The sequence below is a fragment of the Lissotriton helveticus genome, chromosome 5_1, assembly GCF_964261635.1.
Source record: "Lissotriton helveticus chromosome 5_1, aLisHel1.1, whole genome shotgun sequence".
Lineage (NCBI taxonomy): Eukaryota > Metazoa > Chordata > Amphibia > Caudata > Salamandridae > Lissotriton > Lissotriton helveticus.
In genome coordinates, this window is record NC_136065.1 from 1,656,587,208 (window position 1) to 1,656,605,381 (window position 18,174).

Below are 18,174 nucleotides of genomic sequence, written 5' to 3' on the forward strand. Positions count from 1 at the left end.
TGAATTTTTGATGGATAATACGAGCTTGCCTGTGAGGCTCAGACGGACACAGGGAGAAGACCCCCTCTGGCTGGCTGTGTGGCAGATTGTTTCCTTTAGTTTAATTTGGACCTTTTAGCTAGGACAACGAGTGCTTTTGAAAGTTCCTATTCCCAAGGAGGAGCAGCCCCTGCGGCTCCTTGTCCAGATGTCCCTGATCATTTTGGTTTTCATGGTCTACAAATTTAATATTGAGTTTGTTTGTATCCTAACTGTTGCTTTCATATTTCTCTTTAGAGAATTAGTTTCTTGTTGCTTGACACACACCTTCATGAGTATTATTTCAACGCCACCAGAATATCGTTGGTACTCTAGATCCTCACGAAGAGGAGCACTGGGAAGTTCATTAGGATGATGTAGTATTCAAATGTTGCACCTGACACATGTTATTCATAGAACAGCAAAACAATTATTGGGTGTGTGGGTCATTGCCTTCATACACACACACAGGGGTGGAAAATTGTTGCCTGTATTCTTGCCCTACGGAAGTAGCTGTGAGGGTTAGTATACTTTGAGTGGTTTAGTAAAACACATTTCTCAGCCTGATAAAATATTTACTCCAAGGATGTTAGATATAGGTCCTAGCTGATAATGCAAGTGAGCCCTCAGTATTGGATTCAATAAGGTGTTTTCCTTGATAATGACAGTTTGATCTTATTTACATTAATTCCTGCTCATGACTTAAAGTGTGATGTATTTAGATTAGTCAAAAAGGAGGGTGCCTCACACCCAGAGAATAATTATTGTCTTAGTAGGTATTGCAGGGGTTGTTCTTTTACTTGTTGCCTCTGCATTTCCTGCCCTATAGTATGCTGCACTACTTCTGTGACCATGACCATGCTGTGTATAATGTGACAGATTGCTGGGTCTGTGGGTTACTCCTTTCCGCTGCATATAAGAAGGACAGGTTACTGGCACTTCCCTTGACACCTGTGAATAGCTGCGTGGGCTGGTACATTTTGATTGGTAGGGTGAAATTCTTTCAACAGCCTGATTTCCTGACTCCCCGACTGGGTTGTAGGAAATGTAGGTGTATTACTGACTTGCTGCCTCTGTGTTTATTGCCTTCCCCCTTGTTGCTCCATGTGTGCTAGCAATATACGAGTTTCCTGAAGGCCAACAAGACAACATCCTGTTTCCAATGCTATTGAACTTCATGAAATTCACTGGTTAATGCTTATTGATGATGATATTTTTGATCAGTATAGTGTCTTGGCCCTTAGAATTTGATGTAAAGGCTCTCCTTTTAGTTAATAAAGTTAGCCACAGTCTGCTAAAAGGAGGGTCTGATAGGTTTCATTTTTCCATGCCCCGCCCACTGCATACATTATGCTTATGAGTTAGCAGAATGTGTCTAACTACTGATATATTCATTTATGCATTTACATTTATATTCTTCTATTAGTTATTCATTTATGCGTGTGACATTATTTCAGTTTTCTTAGCTTGGCTGTGTGCCACCATTTTTGAAGCATTTCTCTCTGCGTGCGAGTTGCACTTGCCCGTAGGAATAGGAATATTCCACATGTCAGCAGTTTTGTCTCTCAGCTCACTGTGACTGAAACTACTAGCGAAACCCCTTATCACTCTGTTCTCATGTGCTGGAGATGCTAAGGCCTGGCTCCGTGTCCTTGGAGTCAGAAGAGAGAATGTTGCAATTCCAGGTACAGATGCCTCTTGTATGAGGCCATTGTTTATCCTCTCCGGGGTCCAGTACTTTTCCAGTATGGGCGTCTTTTACTCTGCCTTTTTGTATTATAATGTGTTACTGTGATGATATGAGTCAGTCCTCTCGGCACACTCTTAGAGAGTGAGGTCAGACAGGGCCCTCTCATATGGGAGTTTGTGGCCTAATAAAATTGCTTGTTTATTCTTCTCCACTGTCCGGCTGACTTATTATTAGGTAACTATAGGTGAGTGTGGTAAGTCACTCAGGTGGATTTGAGCCACGCTTATCAGCTTTGATGTCAGTGCTTCACACCTTGTATAAGTGTCATGTTCAGCTGTCTTTCCAATCCGTCAGTGTTATCATGCCAGGGGGGCTCTTGATATATTACTTTAAAGCAATAAGTACCATGCTCTTGTCCAGGGAGCATACATTTTGCTACTAAAGCATCTGACCGCGTTTCGTAAAATATTGCGCCGTTTTTTCTCAAGATCTCAGAAACGTACATGTATTTTTTAGTGCAGTGATAACCTGCACCTTCTATTTAGATAAAATAGGGTGCACCATACGACCTGTAGAATAGTTCTTTCAGGACCCTACTACATTGTATCTGAGATGACACGTTTCTGCGAAGTGAAACTTGCAATGGGAAGGTTGCAGGCTGTGGCATAGCCAATTTGTCATGGGCCCCTAGTGAAAAGAAGTAAATGTCTCCAACTTCCGCCCTGCCACTGTTTTAAATGTGAAATAGCAATAACGAGGTTTGATTGGGCCCCTCAAGCCTCTGGTCCCTGGTGCCACTGCACCTGCTGCACATGTGGAAGCTATACACCTGTTTACAGGTGTGCTGATCCAAGTTGTCATCAGCTGCATACAAAGAAGGAAGCATTCTACTGTACTCTGGTATTCATGCTCTTGATGCCACCAGGTCATGGGGTCACGTTATCAATCCCCTCGACCAGGTTCAATACCACACCATTGACTCTGGTCCGAAGACAAAGGTCGCAAAGGTAAACCATGAGGAGGGAGTGGTGGTCGGATCCAGATCTCCATGAGCTGCAGGCGCAGGTTTTCACTCCAGACTCTTCCAGCAGCAGATGCACTTCCTTGTTCTACTTCCTGGATATTACTATGGCGTTGTAATTCACTGCCAAGGGCTTTATTGGTTGTTAAAGCCCCTGTACACATTTCCTATGGTATTGGTGCAGCATTTTTTTGGGGCAAAATTGGGACTCATAAAGCGCTATCTGATGAATCAAGTAAGGATATATGTGTTAGTGTATGCACATATGTGTCTGCAAATACAGATCCGAACCATTGATACAGCACCTTAAACAAGGGCACTTGTCTTTCGAAATTCCATTAGTCATCTGGGAAAAGGATGGTGGTTCATGTCCACTATCTCAATGGTGCTCCATCGATATTCAAAACATCTACAAGGTAACCAAGATAAGTTTAAAATGTTTTCAGTACTGCTCCAACTCCAACAACTAGACCACACAACTGCCAATGTATTTTTTCTGATTTGAAATTATTTAAATAAATGATTGTTCATTTTATTTAAAAATGTTTTTCCTAATTGTAATGTATCCCTTAATTTGTTTGCATATAATATGAGATAATTGAACTATTATCCTTACCTGAATACTAATTTTAGCATTTTATTTTTTAGGATACACTAAATTCATTTTATTTATCTTGACTATAAAACAACACGTCATTATTATCGATTAATTGATAAGCTATCCTTTACACACCTCTAGTAGACATTTCTAAACCTTGAATAATGGAACAAGTTAATATTAATTACATTTGTTCAATGTTAATGAATTAATCTCCGTGATAAACCTAACCCTATAACTAAATTGTTTTACTGTAAATTAAATTGAATTAACTGTCATGATAGAAAACACCAGAAGAGATTAGTAAAATACCAAAATTGTTTTATGCTTGTTCAGCTGCCTCTAATTAACTGTCTAGATAGAAAATGACCAGTAGAGGTCAGTAACATACCAGAATGCTTTCTGCTTAGGGACTTTCTTTTTTTATTTTTCTGGCAACTGCCTCTATTTAACATTCTTGATAGAAAATGACCAGCAGAGGTTAGTAAAATACTAGAATCACTTTAGCATTCCCTAAATTCCAGGCCATAGAAACTTGCATTCAACAAGCACCCGTAGACAATAATATTGTTTTCAAATCTTGTACTTTCAGTGATATGACCACCGAAGGGGCTGGTATTATATTAAAAACAGAGCTTTGGCCAATACAATTTCCCGCTGATAGGCAGTATTCCTCTCCATGTGTTCCCATACCTGGCATGTTCCACAGTTTGGTTCTTACGTTTCCTCCATGTTAAAGAACAGTAGATGTTTCAGCACCCAGGCCAATGTGCTGCATAGCTAAATACATATAAGGTCCCAAAGGCGAGACCGAATACATTGCAAATGCTTGTTTCACTAGGTGGCCTATTGTAGAGATTCCTATAGTGTCCAATCTATCAAAGCCAGGTTAGTTACATAGTAATCCTAGTTTTTGGGTGAACCATAATGAAGTGGCCTGAGTCAGTACATCCGACCAGCCAAGACGTCTATTAGCTTGTTGCCAGATCTCCACCGTACGTGCTGTTGGGCCCAGGTATTGACCTTTTTGAACTTTGGCGTCGAGGGCTCCTAGGCAGCCATCCCTACCCATTTGATATTTGTCCAACAGATATGCAGGGTCTATTGGGGAGCGATATACTCAGTGATTCACTCCTACCAACTGTGAAGCCCAATAATATAGTTGCATATCTGGGAGTGCAATACCTCCACCGTATCAACCCTTGGTTAGTTTATGCAATGCTATACGGGCGTTTTTCCATCCCACAGTAGAGTTCTAACCACACTCTCTATGTTCCTGAAATAGGAGTCGGGGAACTTGTACAGGCAAGTTTGAAGGATATATAAAAAACGGGGGAGAGGGGCAGTGACCTCCTGTGCTTGATGTCATTACGTTGTCTCTGCAGAGGTTTGGCCAGATTTATTTATTTATTTATTTATTTATACAGTTTTATATAGCGTGAACATGACCCACGGGGGTATTAGAGCACTTTACAGTACATAATTATCACATATTATACATACAATCGGAAATTGAATATAATACAAAAGAGGTAGACATTGGTGTTTGGATAGAATCGGTGGCAAATAGGCATCAGAGCGTTAAAGATTTAGGATGTTAATTTGTTTATTAGAAACATTTTCGCTATTTTTTTGAAGGCGGTAAAAGATGAGATTCTGCTTACGTCTGGGCGAAGGTTGTTCCAAATCTTCGGTGCAATACCTGAGAAAGCTCTGCACCCAGTTTACTTTTTGTAGAAGGATTGAGGTTTTAGTAGCAGTGAGCTCACGCTTCGCGAATGTCTGCAACCTCCCGACCACTCTTGCTTTTGCGCCAAATAGCTGGGGTGTTGCTATGTAGGGCTTTATGTGTCATGCAGGCGATCTCTAGTTGTATTCTCGACTCGTAGGGTAGCCAGCTCAAAGCCTTCAGGGCCGGGGTGATGTGGTTATTTCTTTTTATTCCGGAGACCAGCCTGGCCGCAGCATTAAGCGATGCCCTGATCGGTGCTAGCTTGTATTTTGGAAGACCGCTTAGAGTGGTGCTTCGATAGTCCAGTCTTGGTAGTACTAGAGCTTGAACCACCATTTTTAGATCAGTCTGTGGGAGGAAGGGTTTAAGTTTCCTTAAGATACTCAACTGAAAATTTGCTCCCTGGGTGGCATTGTAGATTTGTGCCTGCATGTTTAAATGTTTGTCAAGGGTGACTCGCAGGGATTATGCAGAGTCAATGATGTGTGGGGCATAATCAAAGGAAGTTAGATGCTTCAGCCATGAGTCTATCTTGGGTGTGTGATTTGGAGGGGGGATGAGGAGGAACTCAGTTGTCTTGGTATTGAGCATGAAGTGGTAGCCATTGAGCCAACTTTCGGTATTATGAAGAATGGCATTGAAGGAGATGAAGTCATCTGATGGGGAGATTTTCATATATAGTTGAGTGTCGTCAGCGTATAGGTGATATAGAATGTTTGCAGAATTAAGCGCATTAAAACTCCTAGAACTGCTAGTGTGAGCATGGAAGGTTGAGAAAATGATTGCTTCAACTTGATTCTTTGGGATCTGTTGCTTAGGAAGGAGGTGAACCATTGTAACACTGGACCAGTTAGGCCCATCCTTCGTTTAAGTAGGGACAGTAGATTGACGTTTCTAACCGTGTCAAAAGAGGAAGATAGGTCAAGAAGTATCAATAGGCACGATTCGTTATGATCTAACATTTTTAAAATGTCATCCATTATATGGGTGAGTGATGATTCAGTACTGTGACCTTGATGGAAGCCAGATTGGTGTTTATCTGGGAGGTTGAAGTTCACGATGTGGTTGCACAGTTGTATTTGTACACATTTTTCCAATAACGTCGCCAGAGTGTGGATGCGAGATATAGGGCGATAGTTGTTGAGCTCTGTGGAGAGGGAGTTGGCTTTCCTTAGTATAGGTGTGACCTGCCCTATTTTAAGGCAGTCAGATATGAAACCTTGCCTCCGAGAGGCGTTAACAATTTTTGCCCATAATGGTAGAATAGAGGTCTTTATCATTTTGAATACAGATGGGGGTAGGGGATCGGAGAAATGATTGGCAGGGTTGATCGCTAGCAGGGTGCTATAGGTTTCATGTTCAGGGATGGGTGAGACGGAGTACCTGTTGGCTTTGTTTTTTGGAACTTTGATCGGAAGGCTAAAACGGTCTTTGATCTGTGAGTAAAGAGTAGACTCTTGGTCATTAGTTTGTTGGGGTTCTTTTTTGGATTGAATGTAATTTTCAATTGTTCTAGTCTTTTCTAGGAAGAATTTGGCAAGCTTGTAGCTGTTACAGGTAGCCGGGTTGTTTAGCTCAATTACGTTTGTAGAGTTACGTGATTGCTGTTTTACGATTTTGAATAGTTTTTTGGGACGGTTAATAGCTTGGTTCAGCTGTGTTTTGAAGAAGTCTGCTTTAGCTTTCAAGATTTTTCTGTTGTAAGTGTTTCTCAGTGCCCTAAGTTGGTATAGGTGATCTGTGGAGGGTGCAAATTTCCATGGTCGCTCAGCTAGTCTTAACTTGCGATGGTCCGAGTTTAGATTCTCATTGAACCATATTTTGGAGATTTTGGTGGCAACATTTTTTTTCTTGGAGGGGCGCTGTGGTATCAAGGATTTCAAGCATAGTGAAATTGTAGAAGTTCGTGAGATCATGGACATCAGCCATGTCTGCTGATAGGATCAGGGCAGAATTGCATTGAAATATCAAGGCGTTGGGATTGATATTTTGGATATTCCTTTTCCATTCTTTTGTTTTTGTAGGTTGGTTTCGTTTTGGTGTTACCTCACTGTTGATGGTGAAGAATATGCTGTAGTGATCAGTCCAGTCACATGGGGAGATGGATTCTAGTGATATAGTGTTTCTTTTTGCTATGTTGAGGTCTAATGTCTCCCCCTTGTTGTGGGTCACAGAATTGGGACAGTTCGTGGTCTGCCAGAAAGGATTTGAGACCGCTTACATCATGATCGCCAGTATTGTTCCAATGGAGATTGAAGTCTCCCCACTTGTGAGTTGGCTTTGGCTGTAATGACTTCCATTAGCTCATCATTGAACTTCAGATTGTTACTGGCGGGCAGGTGTTATATTATGTGAAGTTGGCAGATGATGCCCTTGTCGTCTGAGATGTTGGTGCAGAGATATTCACAGGAGGATAAGGAGATGGAGTCTGCTTGATTAACTGTGATTGTGTTTCGATAGATGCAGGCTAACCCCCCTTCGGGTTTCTCAGTTCTATCTATGTGAAGTACATCATGACTAGGGGGCACTAGTAGGTCAAGGATGGAAGCAGAGGAACTCTTTAGCCATGTTTCGGTGAGGATGATTATGTCCGGATCATTTGAGAGAATGAGATCATAAATGATCGCGGCATGTTTGTTAGCCGATCTGCAATTGATTAGTGCACACTTTAATTTGCTAGTCGGTGTGTGAGGCAGATTGCATTATGTTGACTTTTGTGAGGTTTTCCCTAATTATGGGTCTGTAGTTGTGAGTGGGTTCTCTGTAGGGGTTGGGTCGGATGGATTGGATAGTGCCATCTAGACATTTGCTGCTGTCATTATGGCTTGTGTATGAAATGAGAAGGTCATGTAGGTCATTGTCAGAGAGACCATCCATTGCCCTCGTTGGACGATCTGGATCACTGGGGGAGGGTAGTTTACTCTGTGTTGTATAGTCTGGGTGTGGATTTGTGGTGAAGTACATGCTGGTGTGCTGACTAATTCGGTTCACGGTGGCGTTAGTGGCTTTATTAGAGTTTAGGAGTTCATTGGTGATTGACGATAGATTTTGCATTTCATCCATGAGCTGGGCTAGGCCTATGGTTAACTTATTGAATCAAGTGGTCCAGTCATGGTTGGGACACTTAGTTAAGTGTGTGGGTGTGTGTTCCCTTATAGTGGTAGTTCCTCCATTACGGCCTGGTTGCGCTGAGATCTGGATATCAAATTGGGTGGGGATATCATTATTAGTTTTTGACGGAGTTAGTTTAGTAAGGTATCGGAATCCCTCAGTAGCTATCCCCACCTCTCAACCTGAGGGGAGTTTTGGAACTGGGCCCTAAATGAAAAAAGTTAGGAGAAGTGAACAATTATATGCTAAAAGAGTCGGTAGTATAAAAAAGTTTGAACAGATTTGGAGTTATTTTGAGTAAATTGCTATATATTGGGATGAATTTAAATGAATGTAATTATAAACGTTTGTGAAATTTTTACTTTGTGATATATACTGTATAATACTAAATACAACTTCAATAAAAATGTTTATAAAAAAAAAAAATTACCGATTTAGACCAGTTAATTGAATAACTGGAATATCTGCCAAAATTCATGAAAATATAAAAAATTCTGTGTACATATTTATATGGGGATGCCAGATACAACAGGATACCATCCGTGTAGAACGATGTCCTAACTTCTTGTCCTTCTGCCAACTCCAACCCTTTCAGCAGTGGGTCTCCCCTCACCCATGAGGCCAGTGGTTATAACATTAATGAAAAAATCATGGGGGATAGGGGGCAACCTTGCCTTGTTCCCCTCCCCAGGGACAATGTTCCGAATAGGAGGTTATTGACTCTAGGTCTGTATAAAGCAGTTTAATCTAATTCATTTAGGCCAAACCATAGGCGCCAAAGCACTTCAAAGAGATATGGCCATTCTATGGAGTCAAACGGCATTTTGGCGTCCAGGGATAGCACCACTGCATCTTCCTCTATTAAGTGTTTGCGACCCAGAACGTTGTGAAAGCGGCGGACGTTTAATGTCATATTTCAGCCTGGCACAAAGCCTGACTGGTCCGCATGAACCAATGACTGGATGCTCGAGACAAGGCGAGACGCCAGGAGTTTTGCAAGGATTTTCGCTTCCTCGTTAAATAATGAGATCGGCCTATAGGATTCCAAGCTGTCAGCGGGTTTCCCCGGCTTATAAATAACCACAATAGAAGCAAGACTTTTTTTGACTAAGATCCCTATTCCCCTAGAGCCTGTGGTATATCCTGCGCGAACCAGCAGTTTATACCCCCATCGCGTCAGGGCCTTACATTTATTCCCCACTAGATGAGTTTCCTGTAACAGGACCAGATCTGGGGCTTGTCTTTTAAGATATTGTAACACAATACCCTGTTTTATTTTATCCCCCTTCCCGTTGACGTTCCAGGTCAAGACGGAGAGTGATTCTTTTACCTATCTACCTGCCAGGGTTCCAGAATGTAGATTTTATGAGCCCAGGGACAAATCGGGTGGATCAAGGACTTCGATAAATGATATTTCTTGTACATCTCTAGACATTGAATAACAGTCAGCCTACAGATCTAAAATAACAACGTAACCTCATTCCCTTTACGTGTGGAGATGGTACATGTGGCTGAGTTCAGTGTTTCAAACCATGTGATTTGGATTCATGAACAAAACATACCCCCCCCATCCATCAATTCCTCCCTCCCTGCTCCGCTGCCAGTGGATTTTGAACTACCCACTCCAACAACAAGTCAGAGTGCCTGTCATCCCTCCCCTTATTTGAAAGGCACCTTGTCAATCAATCAATCAATCAAGGACATTTATAGAGCGCACTACTTACCCGGAGGGTTTCAAGGTGCTGGGAGGGGGGGGGGGTGCTGCTACTGCTCGAACAGCCAGGTCTTGAGCTTCTTCCTAAAGGAGAGGTGGTCTTGGGTCAGGCGCAGGTCGGTCGGGAGGGAGTTCCAGGTCTTGGCGGCCAGGTGGGAGAAGGACTTTCCTCCTGTTGTCGTTCTTCGGATGCGGGGGACGGCGGCGAGGGCGTGACTGGCTGATCGGAGGTGGCGTTTGGGAGCGTAGAAGTTGATGCGGTTCTTGAGGTAGCTCGGGCCTAGATCGTGTAGGGCTTTGTGTGCGTGGGTGAGGAGACGGAAGGTGATTCTCTTGTTGACGGGGAGCCAGTGCAGGTCTCTCAGATGTCCGGAGATGTGGCTGCGTCGGGGGATGTCGAGGATGAGTCTGGCTGAGGCGTTCTGGATCCGCTGGAGTCTCTTCTGGAGCTTGGCGGTGGTTCCGGCGTAGAGAGCGTTGCCGTAGTCCAGTCGGCTGGTGACGAGGGCCTGGGTGACCGTCTTCCTGGTCTCGGTGGGGATCCACCGGAAGATCTTCCGTAGCATGCGCAGGATGTTGAAGCATGACGAGGAGACGGCGTTGACTTGTCTGGTCATGGAGAGGGAGGAGTCCAGGATGAAGCCCAGGTTGCGTGCGTGGTCTGTCGGTTTGGGTGCGGTGCCCAGGGCGGGGGGCCACCAGGAGTCGTCCCAGGCGGAGGGCGAGGAGCCCAGGATGAGGACTTCCGTCTTGTCTGAGTTCAGTTTCAGGCGGCTGGTCGTCATCCACTCGGCTACATCTTTCATCCCTTCGTGAAGGTTGGCTCTGGAAGCGGCGGGGTCGTTGGTCAGGGAGAGGATCAGCTGGGTGTCATCGGCGTAGGAGATGATGTTCAGGTTGTGTTGGCGTGCGATGGGCGCGAGGGGGCTCATGTAGACGTTGAAGAGGGTGGGGCTCAGCGAGGATCCTTGAGGGACACCGCAGATGACTTCGGTGGCCTCTGACTTGTACGGTGGTAGACGGACTCTCTGTGTTCTTCCGTCGAGGAAGGAGACGATCCATTCCAGTGCCTTCTCCTGAATTCCGACGTTGCTGAGGCGCTGCACTAGGGTGCGGTGGCAGACAGTGTCGAATGCCGCGGAGAGGTCTAGGAGGATGAGGGCCGCTGTTTCTCCGTTGTCCATCAGGGCTCGGATGTCATCGGTGGCAGCGATGAGGGCGGTCTCGGTGCTGTGGTTGGCTCGGAAGCCAGACTGTGAGGGGTCGAGGGATCCATTCGTCTCGAGGAAGGCGGCCAGCTGTTTGTTGACGGTCTTCTCGATGACTTTGGCTGGAAACGGGAGGAGCGAGATGGGGCGGTAGTTCTTGAGTTCGGTGGGGTCCGCTGTTGGTTTCTTTAGTAGAGCGATGAGTTCGGCGTGCTTCCAGCTCTCCGGAAAGGTGGCGGTGTCGAAGGAGGTGTTGATGATGTCCCGCAGGTGGGGTGCGATGACGGCGTCGGCCTTGTTGAAGACGTGGTGAGGGCAGGGGTCGGTCGGAGATCCGGAGTGGATGGAGTTCATCATGCGGACGGTGTCTTCGGTGCTGATCGGAGTCCAGACGCGGAGGGTGTTGGTGGGCGGTGTTGCAGCGGTCGTTGTGTGCGATGGTTGAATGCTGAAGCTGTTGTGTATGTCCGCGATCTTGTTGTGGAAGTAGGAGGCGAGGGAATTGCAGAGGTCTTGCGATGGGGTGATGTCGTTGTTTCCGGCGTTGGGGTTGGAGAGCTCTTTCACGATGTTGAAGAGTTCCTTGCAGTTGTGTGAGTTGTTGTCCAGTCGGTCCTTGAATGCAGTTTTCTTGGTGGCGCGGATCAGTTGGTGGTGCTTCCGGGTGGCAAGCTTGAGGGTGGTCATGTTGTCCGGTGTTTGTTCCCTTCTCCAGACTTTCTCGAGGGCTCGGCAGTTCTTCTTGGAGCTCTTGAGTTCGTCGGTGAACCATGGGGCTTTCTTGCTGCCGGGTCTGCTGGGCGGGGTCCTCAGAGGGGCGAGTTCGTCCGCGCAGTTGCTGATCCACTTCGTGAGGTTGTCGGCGGCCTGGCTGGGGTTCGCTGAGCTGGCGGGAGGGTGCTGACTCAGGGAAGCGGTGAGCTGGTCGGCTGTGATCTTGTTCCAGCTTCTTCGGGCAACCTGTTGCTGGTGGTGGTGGGTCATCGTTCTTCTGAAGGTGAAGTGGACGCAGCTGTGGTCCGTCCAGTGGAGTCCTGTGGCGAGGCTGAAGGCGATGTCTATGCTGGATGAGAAGACGGCGTCGAGTGTGTGTCCGGCGAGGTGGGTGGGGGTGGTCACCAGCTGCTTGAGTCCCAGGTTTGCGAGGTTTTCCAGCAGGGTGGTGGTGTTGCGGTAGTCGTTGTTCTCCAGGTGGAAGTTGAGGTCCCCGAGGAGGATGTAGTCGGCTGAGGGGAGGGCGAGCGGGCTGATTAAGTCGGCGATGTCCTCGCTGAATTGTGTGCGAGGTCCCGGGGGTCTGTAGATGAGGGTGCCTCTGAGGGTGGTCTTGGGGTTGACGTGGATCTGGAAGTGCAGGTGTTCGGCGGGTGCGATGGTGTCGTCGGTGTTGGTCGTGATGCGGATGGTGTTCCTGTGAATGATGGCGATGCCTCCTCCTGTCTGGTTGACGCGGTCTCTCCGGATGATCTTGTAGCCGTCCGGGATGGCGATGTCGGGCGCTGAGGAGGCGTTCATCCAGGTTTCCGTGAGGAAGGCGACGTCTGGGGTTGTGGTGTCGAGCAGGTTCCAGAGCTCGACGGCGTGTCCGTGGACGGAGCGGGTGTTGAGCAGGATGCACTTCAGGTGGTTGCTGCTGGTGTTCTGCTTGGTGGACGCTGGTGCAGTGCAGGTCCGGGTGCAGGAGAACTTGCAGGACTGGCAGATGAAGGGCCGTGGGTGCGTCTCGGGGTGGCTCGGTAGCATCCAGGGGTTCGGCCGGCGTTGAGTGCGTTGAGGGTGGCGGCGTCGTACGTCCGGCGGGTGGGCTGGGGTCTGCGGGGGCCAGGGGTCCTGGCGCGGACGGGCGTAGACGGGCTTACCTTTGGCGCACCTTCGGCGCTCATTCGGTGCTCCCGCTGCGCGCGTCCGCTGCGCGGTCGCTCTGGGGACGTCATAAGAAGGGAGCCGGTCGGGAGGGTCTGCGGGGAGGCGGGAACGCGAGTCAATCGGCTGTCGGGGGGCGGGGCCACGGGCTGGGGCGGCGGGAAAAGCTGGAGCCGGCTTGGCGGCCCTCGGGAGGCTGGGGCTGCGGCAGCGGCAGCAGGCACAGGAGCGTGGGGGTGACCAGGCCGAAGGCGCAGTGGTCACTCCCTGGAGCTTGCTCTGGCTCCCCTTAAGAAGGGAGCCGGTCGGGAGGGTCTGCGGGGAGGCATCTAAATCTAACTATTTCAATAGATGAACTGTATTATGTGGATAGACCCCAGTCCCATCATGTATTCATAGCCCCTTATGCAGTTACTGTCAATCCCCCCAGCTCTGGGAGAGAGCACTTTAGTACAACAAGCACTACTGCTTCATTAACGGTTCCTCTGCAGTGTCCTACAGACACTACATAACCCCATCAGGGTCACTTAGGAGTGGCTTGCGTTGTCCATGCTGTAACCAAGAACGTTGTCGCTTCAGCTTCGAGATGTCAAATCCATCTCTTTGTTGACAGAGTTGCTTCGCTGGCCTTTAAGGTGGTCTGTTCTATTATTCCGTGGTCCCAAGTGTCTCTCTTTGTGGTGTTTCTCTACTCGACGCCAGCCCTCTAGACAGTCCCATGCTTCCTCAGGTGAGGAGAAGAACCACGCTTTGCCATCTGATTGTACTTGTAGTTCCGCTGGAAAAATCATGGTGTACTTCATGTCTTTTTCTCGCAACGCCTTTTTGACCGCCAGAAAACTACGTTGTTGATTTTGCACTTTTGTGGTGAAGTCTGGAAAAAAAGGAAACCATACTATCTTCCAGTTTGACAGGTGGATTAGCCAGCGCCGCTTGAAGTATGGTGTTGCGATCTCTGAAGTGAAAGACTCTGGCTATTATCGGTCATGGGGGAGCTCCCGGCTTAGGCCTCCCCTCTGGGACTCGATGAGCCCGTTCAATAGAGTAGTAGTTTGAGAGTCTCTTTGGTTGCAGATATTTTTAAATTAAGTCCTCTACAAAAAGATCCACTGCAGGGCCTTCTGCGCATTATAGAACACAAAGGATGTGTACATTATTTCTTCGCGCCCTTCCTTCGTATTCATCAAGTTGCACTTCCATTTTGGTTTGCTTGTCTTGCAGTTGCATCACTTGTTGTTTGAGCAGGGAGGTATCTTTATTGAGTTCTGTAGTGGCTTCTACCATCTCCTTAACCCTGGTGTCCATTTTTGGAAGGTCCGCCCTAATGAAGGATACCTTAATATTCACTGTGTCAAGGTGGGATTCCAGAGAAGTGTGTACCCCAGTAATTGCCACCATGATACCCTGGAACATTAAGTCTTGTTGCATCTGGGGGGATTGCGTCTTCTCTTAAACTTCCGGATGGGCGGCGTCTTGGTCATCTCCGATGTTATTCCAAGCGTATTTAGCCAGTTTATTGTGCATTGCCGCTTTAGTCCCTTTCCCTCCTGCCATTGTTGGTAGTCACTGAAAAGACTGTGCTGAGTGACCAAGGATCAGATCCAGTAGTCCCCGCTACCTGCCCAGGGGCCACTATCCCCCAGCGGCCTATCTGGTTTCCCGGTGTCTTCACCCTTAAGTAACTGAGAGAGTGTGAGACTTGGTACTTTTGGGAGGCGGTGTATAGATGCTGCAAGTATATACACCAGATTGTCTTGTCGGTGTATGCCTGTTCCCAATCCCCACTTCCCTACACATCGTAAATGGAGAAGGGACTATCGATTTAGTGGTACTCACTGCACAGCTAATCCTCCATGTTAGAATTTCCAGCCCATGGGCGCCACTTCTTCTTCTAGGGATGCTATGTACTGTGGTTTACTCCTGGATGGTGTATCTCAGAGAAGGTTGGAGATCAGTGACTCTCTAACACAATGTGATGTCATTTAACGGTGTACTGCCAGTCTAGTGAGCCTCTGTCCACCCAGTTAGGGGTTGGTAGGCCCAATCGTGCAGATCTACTCACTCCTCACAGGTGGTGCCCCACCGCTCGCAGTGCACAGAGCCAGCTGCTTCTCTCCGGTTTCATATGCCTGCTTTTGCAGTAGATCTCTTCACCACCCCTGGGGTGCTCCTCCGCTCGCAGTGCTCAGGGCCTGCCTGCCTTCTCTTGCCTTTTGTGTCTGCCCCGGCCGCCCACAGCTAAAGGATTCTTCTTTGACCCCACCTGGGGTCCGGTTGTCTCTTACTCACTCGCAGCCTCACGGATGAGGAATGCCGCATTCTGCCCCTCGGTTGCAGCCAAATATTACCCGCTAGGCCCTCACTGTAGGATCGTCGGTACTTGCGCCGGGCCGGCGCGATGCTTCTTTATCGCAAACGCAGAGCTCACCTTACCGTCGTAGAGGGTCGGAGGTCAGCCACCGCCGATCAGCCCGTCGTAGTGTTCAGCGCTGCTTCCGCCCTACATCCGCATCCAGGCAGTGCTGCCTGCGACCCGAGCAGTCGCACCATGCTGCCACTCTCCAGGGCTTCAGCAAGAAGTGCGACACGCCGCCGCCATTTTGTGCATGTCTCTGCTTGCTTGGGCTGTTTATTCTTTCCTTCCCTTTACGTCTCTGGTCAGGAAATTGTTGAATCCAAATCGACTTTAAGATCGGGGGCTGGAGTCCCCAAAAGTCAGGGGTTTTTGGGCTGATTACATGCAGGATAGATGCCGGATATTTAGCGAGGGCTTCGGAGCCGTGCTAGTGTGCAGCCATTCCCGTCGGCTGCTGGCCACGCCCTCATGCTAATGTTTTTAGCCCTAATTTTTCAAACGCTACGGCCCGAATTTACACCAAATCACATAAAGCATGCTTTCTGGACCAAGATCTAGCTTTCAGCCAAATTTGGTGTAATTTGTTTGGCAATTTCTGTGGTACCGCTGTTTAAAAAAGCCTATGGAAAGTGCATGGGTATTTTGTGTTTTGGGTGATGCCTTTTTTCTTGACTCCCACTTGATAAATCACCCCAAAACTTTCAATGCAGAAACTAGGCATAAAAAAACCTTGAAAGGGGTTGGTTGCAGGCCGTGGTAGTGTGCAGCGGGGGGCTCGCTTTACACATGGTAATAAAATAATATTTTATGTTAACTTTGACAGTGTGCTGCATCAGGTTGTAGAAGCACTCGCATCAGGTTGGTTACAGGGTCCAGACTGTGGTTGGGCCCTGGGTCCAACCTATTGTGAGCAGCTAACCCCACACCAGGGTTGTCTTCTGGCCTGTGCAGTTTGTAGCTTGTCTTGCAGGTCCTGGCCACACTGCCACACTCAGGCAGACCCACAGCTCCACAGCTCCCCTCCTTCACCTTTGCAGGACTCAGGGAGCCCATCCCTTGGGCCGTACTTTTTTTTATTAAAGGGATGCATGCCTCCCCAAGTCTTTGAAGGCCATGGAGACCCCAGTCCAAGTCATATTTTTATTAAGGGGAGGGGGCACACAGCCTTTTTGGCATAATTAGCTGTGCATGGCCAGGGCGAGTTTTGGAAACGCTGCCCTAACTATAACTACCCAGTGGCGACAGCTCCTGCATAGTTAAAGTTAGGGCAGCATTTTCATAACTCATACCCTTGCTACACACAGATATGTCAAATATTATATCAAACCTATTCCATACCAAAGTTGATAATATCACTGCAATATCATTGATGACAAACCTGTGGGTAGTGGATGCACAGGTTATAGTTACCTTAAGACAAAAGTTATGGTTACTAGAGATAACTATATCTGGTGAATTTCAGAGTTTTTCTTTTAGTTGAAAAAGTTCAGTTTTCACTGAACTTTTAATCTAACTATAAAGTAATTTTAGTAATTATTTTTTTCAATGAATATAATTGATTTTTTGTTTGCTAGTAACTTTGGCCCCTTATGGCGAATCTTCAGAAATCTTTTTTTTAAAAAGCCTCAACAAGGTCAGTTCCTTCCTGGAAAGTTCAGGGTGATCCAACTAGTGGGGTGAAAAAAAAAGAGATTTCCAAAATGCATTTTCTCCATTCAATTTTCAATAGGATAATTGGATAACGATTTTAGAAATGTAGTATCTGCTTCTTATGGTTACCCCCACTTTTTGCTGATGTCACACTGTTTGTGGCCTAGTCTGACTGAGATCCTGCTAGCCAGGACCCCAGTCTATCTGCTTTCTCCCTTAAATTGCAATACATGTACTTTAGGTACACTCCAGATTGGATTCTGGGGTACCCATATCAGTCCCTAGTATATGGTACACCATGTACCCAGGGCATAGGTGCCCCAGAGGCCTCTCAGGGGCTGCAGCATGTATTATGCTACCCATGAGAGGCCATCCAAATTGACATGACAGCTCTCCTACTGCAGACTGTGTAAGATGGTGCTTGCACCACTTACTGAGATATAGCTTCACTATATCTCTCTAAATCACTACACTTAAATACCTATCAGTCACCCCTATCGCCAGCCTTAACAATCCTGAAGGCAGGGTGCTGGATTTTATGTGAGAGGGTGCCCCTGCATGAGCAGAGCCCCTCTGCAGCCTTCGGAGTCCATTCAACGGGGTTGTCTGTGATGCAGCCAGACACAAATGTTTGAGTGCATTATAACCTTGTGGTAAATACTAACTTTAAAACGGTTGCTTAGAAACAGGTTGTGTTTGGTGTCAAACACCTTGGAATCATACCTCCACTCCAGTAACTGGTGTGGGAGCTATGATTCCACCCTCCTAGAGGGACATATGTGGGTCACCGGTCACCATTTGGTAGCGCTGTGCATAGTCCAGCTAAACCCAGTTCTGGGAGCCATTGGCTCCTGCACTGGTGCAAAACTGGACAAAGCACATGGGTGTAGCCACTTCTCTGTCCTGCCCCTCCCATAGAAGGGTCCACAGAATATATCCAACCCCTTCCCATGGGTATAAGGTGGGTTACCTGATCACAGCACTCTAGATTTTACCTGGACAAGATTCTGCTAAGACGCAACCAAGTACTTCAACTGCCTGCATGACACTGGATGACTGTAGAATCTCACTTGGAGTAAAGGTGTTACTCCCCTGCAAAAGCAGGCCCTAAACGCATCTACCCGGTTTGCTTCTCCAGAGCTCCTGAGGTCTCTGAAGATTTCAGCAACACAGGAGGTGGGTTCCCAAAGGTCCCTGAGGTAAATCTGCCCTC

The 18,174-nt window shown here is 47.1% G+C and overlaps 1 gene segment (V, D, J or C); it reads left to right on the forward strand.

The window, feature by feature from the left end:
- Window positions 1-18,174, forward strand: part of LOC144755687 (immunoglobulin alpha-2 heavy chain-like) — a 1,801,746-nt gene that overhangs the window by 1,625,790 nt on the left and 157,782 nt on the right.